The 10,852-nt window shown below is 35.4% G+C and overlaps 2 long non-coding RNA genes across 2 annotated transcripts; one reads left to right on the top strand and one right to left on the bottom strand.

The window, feature by feature from the left end:
• The first annotated feature begins 657 nt into the window (after positions 1–657).
• LOC110891967 lies at positions 658–1,395 on the top strand. The gene is made up of 2 exons (XR_002565721.2): positions 658–821; positions 916–1,395. It is a non-coding gene; the product is annotated as an uncharacterized LOC110891967 (long non-coding RNA).
• Positions 1,396–8,215: 6,820 nt separating this feature from the next.
• LOC118483792 lies at positions 8,216–9,815 on the bottom strand. Its single transcript, XR_004871554.1, has 5 exons — positions 9,712–9,815; positions 9,356–9,596; positions 9,073–9,125; positions 8,831–8,916; positions 8,216–8,457 (listed from the first exon to the last, which is right to left on the bottom strand). It is a non-coding gene; the product is annotated as an uncharacterized LOC118483792 (long non-coding RNA).
• Positions 9,816–10,852: the final 1,037 nt, after the last annotated feature.

The following is a 10,852-nucleotide window of genomic DNA, read 5'->3' as shown; positions in this document are numbered from 1 at the left end:
GACTTTTATAGTTGTTTTTTTCCAGCCAGTAATTTAATAGTGAGTTAAGCCTTTATAGCTTTTTTTTCCAGCCAATAAGTTGTAAATTGAGGTGTCATCTGTCATTTTTTTTCCTAACTAAACCCATCCTAACCCAAACCCATCTTGACCCACTACCCATCCGACCTTTATTTTAATATACCCATCCTGACCTATACGTATCCTAACCCAAACTCATCTTGACCCATTACCCAAATCCACACGACTTGCCCACTTTGCCACCATTAACTTGTACACATAGTGCATATAGCATTATATAAAGGTTAAATGTATAAATCCATTAGATTTTAAGGGGAAACGAGATAAAATTATCAATTTTTGAGACACCTAAATTTGTTTGCTTATTGTAAAGTTGAGAATAGCTCTAGATAGAAGAAGTGAAATAATTGAATTGCTTTATGCAACTGTGTAACCCTATAACTATTAGGGGGAGGGGGTTGCTTATTAAAACTTCTTATACGCTTACTTCCTTTTGATGTAAGCAACTTCAAATTGTTTCAATATAACTTTTTTAATTACTCACATATACTGAAAATCACTGGATTAATAAGCAATCCCAATACCCTATTAGCTATGCTTCAGATTCCTTAAGACATGAACTTGTCCAGTAGTAATACGAAGAATAAATGCTAATCATTTTAAAACATATCTTTCGCTTGCTTCTAACTTTTTAACATATATGGTTTTTATAAGGTTCAATTTCTGTAATGTTCTGGTATAGGTCAACATGAAGTTTTTGCCTCGGGCCCAATTAAGGACTTGATAGTACATCGGGAGCATCGGTATTTATCCCTGAAATCATTTCTTATACGTCATTTGGGCCCTGTTAGTGGCACTGGTCATGTATTTGAATAATATAAAATCTTTGTTTGTCAGATACCCTATATCGGGTTCACCACTTCTTGCAGCTATGGATGAAAAGCACTCAACTCTCTTCTTGTGATCTTAACAAAGAACAAACTGATACATCACAACTGAAGTTAAATGGACACGTGGACTTGGTATTACGACAGAGATGCTTGGTTAGCTCACCAGTGGCCTTGAATTCGCTTGGAACAAACTCAAGGGTGAAGGTCTTACTTCTATCTTTAATGTGTTTTTTTATTGTTGTTTTAATGGTCTTAATTTGATTGTTTTTGTTTGTTAACGATGAATATATTAGTTAGGTTTTATTGTTATTATCGTCTTGATTATATAGAATTTATTAGTTAGGGTTTATTGTAATTATTTCCATAGTAATTAGGAGATTGACTTGATTAGGTTTCGTAAATGGGTTAAAAGATCCAATTTGTGTGCCGGTTAAGGTTGCTGGTAAATGAGTATATTGTGTGTAAATGACATATGAAGTCATTTAAATTCGAATTTATGTTAATTTGAGATCATAAAATGATTATACTGTGTGGAGTTATGATCCCTGCCTTTTCGTTTTGCAGTTTGTATACCTGATGCTCCGGTCAATGTTGGTGATGAGACAAACAAAGATAGAAGAAGTTACGAAGATCATCAAGTTATATTTGAAGGAAAAAATCTTAGTTCCAGTTGATCCTAGCTTAGGGGCTCTGTATCGATTTCGAGATAAATCCTAACTTTAAGTTGAAATTATTGTTATCACTTTGACACCATTGGTGGTGACTTGAATAGAGGGTTTGTGATTTATATATTTTTAGCTTAAAATATCCAAATTTTAAAAAAATTGCTTGATGTATTTCTGGAAAACGTTTTTTATTGTATATGTTTTTTTTTCTCAGCAAATTTTATAAGACGGTGTTGAAAAATATTTGTTTTAATTAATATTTAAAATGTTTTGATATTAAAAGACGGTGTTCATCAAGTTTAAGCCGGTGTTAAAATTGAACACCGTCTAATAAGACTTGATTTTAAACCGGTGTATTTTAAGACGGTGTTGAAAACACCGTCTTAAAACACATATCACCCCGTCTAAAGATCTATTTTGTAGTAGCGCGTAGGAATAGGAAACAGCAACAAATTAAAATAATTATTTCAGATCAGAGTTTATTATGACACATATTAGGATTATAATGCTTATTATAATCATAGTTAAGGTATTAGTTTTCTATTATTGTATTTGTATTTAACTTATTCTCGAAAGTCTAGTGAAAGCCTATATCAATATAGATTTATAAGAGTTTAGCTTTAACTCTTAGTCGGACTTTTAAGGTGTATTATTCTTTCTATCTTTCTATTCGATCAGAATTACATTTTATATTTTACAACATTTTTGCAATAGCATTCTTGCAAACAACATGATGCAAATGTTTGAAATTGAGTTTGGGTCAACTTATCTTCAGATATAGCTTACCTAAAAATAGGAATATGGATAAAAAAAAATTCTTGTTGTTTGGAGATTGTTTAACAACTTAAGACCTTAAGAACCCAATAATAATGCCAGATATGAGTTTCCAACAAACCAATTATAGTCTTAACAAAACTAGTAACCTTTTCTTGTGTTCTTTAATATATATTAGGACCATCATTCAGTGCATTCTCTCTATATACACATACTCCTTTTTGCGATCTCTATATATACACTGATCCTTTTGTGCTTTCACTCACAATCTGATATAGTTCTAGAGCCTTAACAGTTTGCAATCATCCTACAATGGCTTCTACCTGCTACGTTTATGTCTTTGCCCTTGCACTATTCTCCGTCACAACCAATGAGATGTGTTATGCTTCACGCAATTTGCTGCAAGCTACTCCAACAGTACCACAACCACAAATACCCACCATTCCGACACTTCCACAACCACAGATGCCCACCATCCCAACACTCCCACTACCACAAATACCCACCCTCCCCACACTCCCACAGCCACAGATGCCCACCATTCCAGCAATCCCTACATTCCCTAATATGCCCAAAGTATCCATGCCTCCACTACCATCGATGCCTACCATCCCAAACCTTCCAACAACTCTTTCAAGCATCCCTTTCTTCGCTCCGCCACCATCCAAGAAGTAGACAAGCGACAATTGCTGCTAGATCCGAAAAAAAATCATCAGCTTTCATTGATCTAGCCATTAGAAGGGTGCTTGATTCAACTATTTTTACATGATTGTTTAGTGTATTCTCATGTACTTTTTGTTACTATAATCTTTGTGTGGTTTGATATATGTTGTTGTAATATATTGTTAATTTTAAGTCAAATAGTTCCACTGTTTTACACCTTTTAGAGTTAAAGCGTTTGGGAGAATTGTTTTCTCTCCAACTGAGTTGATGACGACCCTAACTAAATTAAAAACAGTAGAACCATTCAATGATCTTGCTGGATAAAAATTGCTCAAGCTTGCAAGAGTTAGGCCAATGAATATATGGAATTGGTCGTTCTAGGTTATAAAGAAAGAAGTGTTGCAGGGCCATAACCAAATCATATCAAAATCCAAAGCTTAAATAAAAATATTAATTGTTTTGGATTATTAGTGGTTTTGAGGTGTGGCTTTAGCTGTCCTCAATGATGTAGTCCTAAAATACTTCTAAGGGCGGTGGGGGTGGAACGTTAATCCACTGTGATAGCCAAAAACAACGCGTGGAAAAATTGTGAAGACCACCGCCACTGATGTTTTCAACGCGTGATGGCAAGGGTCAGTGATGTTTTCAACGTGTTATACGTGTTATGGGATTTTAGTGATGGAACATGTGAGGGGGTGTGAGGGTTTATTGTGAGTGTTGTGAGTGATGACCAATGCCACTAAAAAAGGTTGTGACTTGTAAGTGATGGAAAAATGGTTGATGACTGATTGGGTGCTTGTGAGTGACGGAATTTTATCAGTAGTGACAACCCCCACTCCCCTAAGGAGAGGTGATTGCCATGGAGATTTTGTTGTGCATGTTTAAAGAGAAAATAAGTAAAATATAGTTGTTTGATCAAATCATACAACCAATATGACCTTTTGCTTTACCTTGTTCAAAAAGAGTTCTCCAATAAAAAATCAACGGGCCCATCTTACACCATGTTAGGGCACAACCTTATTGCGCCAAGAAAAGAAAATTTATTTGTTAAATGAATCAGAATTATGAAAATTTATGCTGTTAAAAAAATTAAAAAAAATATTTTAAAGCTTCATGTTGTTAAAATATTATATCTTCTTAACATATTATTAGGGCACAACCTTATTGCGCCAAGAAAAGAAAATTTATTTGTTAAATGAATCAGAATTATGTAAATTTATGCTGTTAAAAAAATTAAAAAAAGTATTTTAAAGCTTCATGTTGTTAAAATATTATATCTTCTTAAAATATTATTAACATACTCCCTTAAATTAAAGCTTCATGTTGTTATGTGCTTGCTTCAAGGCTTGCTCCACCAGTTTGAAATGAAATTTGTCTCTTACGTAGCTTCATATGACCGGCTGGATCACACCCTGTGTACAATTCTTTTTCCGGAATCGTATCTGTTTTACATATATATCTTCTGGAACTTCGTATTGATGATTATGCTATTGATTCTTCCTTGTTCCATCTGAACAGATTGAATTACCACTTGAGAATGTCTATTGAGCATATGTGATCCCTAAGCTCATTCCTTCTCGCCATGGCAAATTCATATTTCTTGCAATCATTATCCAAAAATTATGACTTGGTACAGATTTGTATCCTCCTTTCCTTATGAGAATATACAATGTAAAATGATCTATATCCTTGCCATCTTTGGTTTCTGGAGGTATGGGGTGAGAGTTTAAGAGTGCTTTTGACGTGTGGATATAGCTAGCCTGGCGGACATACAGTGTAAGTAGGGGCAACCTACGCTACGGCTTGGCGCTCCGGCGGTAGTGTAAAATTTGTGTAAATTTTGGAAAAAATTGACGTTTTTTTCGATTTCGTTACCGCTTATTTATAAAACGTTACCTTGGCGGATTTTTAGATCCGCCGCCTAGCCGTAGTGATGTAGTCCTAAAATTCTTTCAAGGAGAGGTGATTGCCATGGAGGGTGTAGCTTTAATTGGATGCAACTCGAAAATTCGAATGGCGGTCAATGCCTGAAGTGGCCCGTCCTCGAGCTGATGTGTAGCTACGCCGACCTGAATTAGAACGGACATTACCGGTACCACACTTAGCTGTCCTTTCATGTCCTGAAACTGTCATGCCATAACCACTGATGTGCTACTTTCACCCCTGGTTTTAGAATCACATGTCCTTCAAAAATCAAAATTCATTTACTTTCAAATTGAATTCCATAAGAACTATTAAGAATCAAAGCATAACATGATTCCTAAATCAAGAATCGAAATTAACAGATGTAGAGCCCATGCAGGTAGCCCCTCTGATTAATCAAGTACCACAAATTATTTTGAAACAACTTAAAATAACAAATTTCTACCATCACATATCATAATAAAAAAATACACGTTTGGTCTTTTATCTTAGTATCACTTTTTAGGCAGTGTCCTTTCACGTGAAAAATGATTAGTTTAATTTGTACTTAAGGTTTCAAAATTTTGCACGTTACATCCTTTGATCCTAAACCAGTTAATATTTCTTGTTAAATTTGCTCATGTGGACCCTATATAAGGGTAGTGCCGTCTTTTCACATCCTAATAAACAAATAAACTTTTTTTTTAAATTATATAAAACTCATTGTGGCCTTCCCACCCACCCTATCCTTTCTCTCTCTAAAAACCTAGACACCCACACTCTCTCCTTAAAAACCCACCTCCACCCATCCACCACTGCCCCTCCCTATAACCACCATCCACCTCCCAACTGTAACCACCCCATCATCATCTATGTAGGTCCCTATGGAGGATCTTAGAAAACCTATTCCTTGTTGTTGAACACACAAACAATTACGGAATCCAAGTTTGTATGTAAATCAAGCAAGATAACACTATCAATACAAGAAGATTATCACTTCAAAGCTCAATGGTATTGATTTCAGCAGAGTAACATTACAAGATTTACAATATTTTGCCCTAACTCTCTGAACGGTGCGCACTCCATGAAACAGAGCCATCTGCTGGTATTTATACTCAAACTAGCATATGTACATCGAAACAGAAGACACCCACATCGAAATACATATTCAATACATCGAAATAGACCATGGGACATCTTGTAGAATCGAAATAGCATGTTGAACCGAAATAGACTATGTCTATTTTGAATATATATCTAAATAAACTATGTATTCATCGAAACACATATGAAAGAACCGAAATAGAACATCTAAGAAGCCTAATTCGATTTACATGCTTGGATAAGGTCATGATGACATCATGCAGATGTCATCATGATGGAAACTCTTCTGTTCGTGTGTCTTCGTGCTTCGTGTGTCGTTCTTCTAGTCGCACGATGGAAGAATGTCGCGACATCGATCTTGAATCAAACCAAACCGAACCTAGCCACATCCACACAAAAGTACATCAATAAACTCGCCCTTGGATGTTGCTGGTGATGGTTTGTTCTTCACGCTGCAGGATCTTCAAAAGTCTTCACGTGTCACAATCAGGAGGTGCATCAACAAACTCCCCCTTAAATGTTGCCTTTAGCTGTTCGAATGCCATATTTGCAAACACAACAAAGCTAAACGACAAACTAAGGATTGATTTTAAACACTATAAACAAACGACACACAAGAGACCAACTCTCATTCAACTACCAACCTACAATATTTGAAAGTTTCAAAATTGTTCGATTTTAGATCTTTAACTTTCAAAACTTGTCTACTTCGACCATTATGAAGATGCAATTGTTTTCCGACTTTTAGTCAGACTTTAGGTGGAATAAATTCGAGTTCCAACACTGGTCAATCAAAAATAAGATAGAACCAAAATCTTTTTGGCTTTTATAAAGTTTATATTAAAACACACCTAAAATCTTTTTGGTACTTTTTGAATTTTCCAAATGTAAAGACGGAAAGCAATAGATAAATATTTATAGACAATCTTTTTGCGAGTTTCGAGGGTAAGAGAATCATATCAGTGTACAGTCATGTCAAAACACACTTTTTGTTCAATTTGTTAGCATTAGATAAGCATCCTATAACAATTATCGATATTGTTGTCCACTTAAACTCAACAATCAGATGTAATCATATGACTTGGGGATACATTTAGGTATGATTTATACGTACCAACTGTGTTCATCCACTCACGACATATTCCCATATCAAGGAATGCATGAGAGTTCATCTTACTGGTGAGTATACCATTTATCATCTGTTTTGACATATATGATGTGAGATACTCACTTATTTCTAGATGAATACAAGCCCTTTATGATAAATCACTTATTTAGTGAGGAACTTGATTTTCAATGTATACAGGGCACGAGAGCAAGTCCGTGAACAGGTTAGCACCATCGTAACGACAAAGAGACGTACTTGACTCTCGGATGATAGATGTGATTTAAAATCACTTATTCGGGGGTGACTGTGATATTTTTATCACTTATTGATGGTCATATGCAGCATGTAATATATACATCAATGAATAGTATATACACGTATGTTTGGTATCATCGAAGTTCTAGACTTGCGTCCTTGTTGTTTTTGGTAAAAGAAACAACCATGATACCCAGATGATAAACAACATAAAGACCACGTATCTCTGAACCTCGGCAATCTATCAAACGAAATTTCGGTACCAAGACCATACGCCAATGAGGGGTTCCCACACGGTCTTCAGTCCGTTATGATTATATCGCCCTGTACACTTTAAAATGATTGTCAACCTACCGATACATCTTATATACCACTACAAGAAACGTGAGCAATAGGGGAGACGGCTGTCGCCGCTATTAATGCCAAAAATTGTCGCTAAAGGAAATAGGGGCGACATGTCGCTGCTATTGCCTGGCTGCTAATAACCCAAAATTGTCGCTATTCCTATGTCGCCGCTATTATTATTTTCTTCGCAAAAGGATATTTCTTAATAACGACGACTTATGTCGTCGGTAAAAGTTTTTTTTTGTTATTTCATTTTTTTATATAAAAAACCTGCCATATTCCGGTTCACGACCATGGGCGTAGCTTTGAAGGGGCCGGGAGGGGCGCCCGACCCCCCGAACTTTTCACTCAGTAATGTTATGTATGTACGTTTCGTATAGAATTTTTTAGATATATACGTTTTCGACCCTCCGGTTTTATAATTTTTAAGGTATAATTTTATGGCCGGCGACTTCCGACCCCCCGGTCGGAAATCTCAAGCTTCGCCACTGTTCACGACACACAAAACTAGATGAACATAAACTACATAAATGTCAAAAATGTCACAATCCGTTTTCATTTAAAGTCACAAACACGTCACAAGACTACTTAACATATAAAATGTCATAATTCTACATGATATCCGTGTTATCGTCACTGCCATCATCCACTTCTTCATCGTTAGCATCTTCGTTATACTAGTGTTGCTTACTGATTCTTCAATCCGCTCGCTTTCACGTCTACACCCCAATAACTACAATAATAAACAGCCAAGACTTAGACAATAGGGTATGCTTTGAAAAAGTACCTAACTTACAAAATAACAAAAACATAACAAAGATAATTTACATTTCCATTCATAAACAATATGATAGAGGGCTCGGTTATATGACCCAAAACTGTGCATTTTTTGACATCTTTGCATTTTCTTTAGTATCTGGATCTTTCTTTTGCTCTTTTGTGGCACTTTAAAGGTGATCTGAATAAAACAAATTTTTAAAGCAAGTCCACATAATGACCTCGAACAAGGCAAAAAACTGAAAGCACAGTGATATTTAGATAAACAAAGAAGCGGCAGGTTTTTGATGAAAAATAATCCATGAAGAAGGCATTGTGGTAAAGCTTACCACTGTTGCAGCACACTTCAAGCATATTTCCCCTCAAATGTAGAAGGTAGATTTCTTTGTAGAGAAAATCTATCAAATTTTGAGTTCTGTATTGGTAGAGCTAGCAAGAATAAAAAAATTGAGAATATAAGAAAAGTAAGTGAATTAATAAATAATCTAGACTCCAAAACTAAATGTCCACTCAAACTAAGAATTTCTTCAAAAGTAGCAGCAAATGGGGAGTGAGCACAAAAAGCAACTACCTGCTTCCACGGTCTTCTAATTCCTTCTTCACGTCCCCGTAAGGTAAGTCAACCTAGCATAACAGTGTAATGAAGTAAATGACTTTCTATGTAGATCGGTATATTTGGATTATAAACTACATGAATGGTTTGTACACGGTCAACAAATGTACAACATAATGCATTAAATGTTTAATTCCTGTAAACTACATCTCCAGTTCCTTTTTGAGGAGCTGAAGACGATAAAAAGCATAAGGCGTAGTTTGTGGCCTAATATTAAAATCACCATATATAAACTGGATACCTTTGCACTGGCAGTAGAAAGTACGGGTGGCGACGGTGGTGGAAGCATATTCTTTTTCAAAAACTAAATTGCAAAATAAAACATAACTTTATGGACAGAAATAGAATACTGGCCCAATGTGAAGGATTCATGCAGCTAGTCACCACTATGTTAGAGAGGAAAGGCACACTCCCTTGCTCTTTGACGGTGCTACCTCAAGCCAACCACCATATACATACGATTGATTGCACATAATCCACACCTACAACAAAATCAATCATTGGTTGAGTGACGAAAACACGCACAACATAAAGATATAAACAATCAACAAATAAGGAAAAACAAAATTAGCACAAAAAGAGGAAGACGAAACTAACTTGCAGGTGCAGCGGCGGCTGTGGAGCGGCGAGGAGGTGATTGCAGGTTTTGGTGGAAGCTTCATTTAAAGAATAATTAACCAAAGTCATAAAGGGGAGCTTCATTTCACACATGGTGATCCCATTTGTGTTCTTTTTTGTGAGTTAGTTTTTAAGAACAATTAACCAAAGTCAATAATAAAACTCGAAAACGTGCAGCAAGCATTTAATCAACTAACCAACGTCAAATCACCCCCCCCCCCCCCCAAAAAAAAAAAAAAAAAAAAAAAAAAAAACAATTAACCAAAGTCAAATCGAGACCCAAAGTCAAGCCTGCCCCAACAAACAAGTAACCAAAGTCAAACCGAGACCCAATGAGGTCACCATTTCACCTTGCCCTCTCATAATCTCGACATCCCCCTTTTAAGTCCGGCATCCAACATTATTATACTTTAGAATCCGTTTAATATATCAAAAAAACAATTGTACATCAAAACTTGCAGAACTTGTTCAAAAACAACTTAAAAAATCCGTTAAAAACTTGCAAACAACATTACTTATAATAATCACATTATTATAAATCCTAAGTTGTTAATCAGTGCAAAACTTTAAAGCTAAAATTAAGATGTGTCCAATGTAACCATACCAAAGCCTAAATCAAGAAAAAAGTTGAAGTTGTATCCATCACATGAGTAGGTGTCTCTACTGTCATTAAAAGGCAATTTTTGTAAGCTGTGTGTTCTGCCAAAACAACAGTTCCTTTTTACATGTCGTCGCTAAAAGTGCCACCCCTAATGCTGTTATTTGTTGTAGTGTAGCTCCTTATGGTTTTTCATTTTAAGTTCAAAGAGGTTTTAACAGATCACTGATTTACTATCATTTTCTCGCCAGGAAACTCATTTTTGTTTTTCTCTTTTTTGTGCTTTTCGATGTTTTTCAATGTTTTTGTATTTTTCTGATTTGGATTTACTCCCCTTAAAATTCAAAAAGTAAATTTAAACCTAAAACATCTTTTTGTATTTTCTCATGAAAAATATTCACAGAAACGATTTCCCGAAGTGGATTAACTCATGTTTTAACTCGATGCCGTTTACCAAAATTAATTTAATCAAAATGATTTATCGAAATTTTGAAAAATGAGTTGGCACGTTGGTAATCCGTG

The sequence above is a fragment of the Helianthus annuus genome, chromosome 11 (assembly GCF_002127325.2).
Source record: "Helianthus annuus cultivar XRQ/B chromosome 11, HanXRQr2.0-SUNRISE, whole genome shotgun sequence".
Classification (NCBI taxonomy): Eukaryota; Viridiplantae; Streptophyta; class Magnoliopsida; order Asterales; family Asteraceae; genus Helianthus; species Helianthus annuus.
The sequence above is the reverse complement of the archived record's forward strand: the minus strand, read 5'-3'. Positions and strand labels throughout refer to the sequence as shown.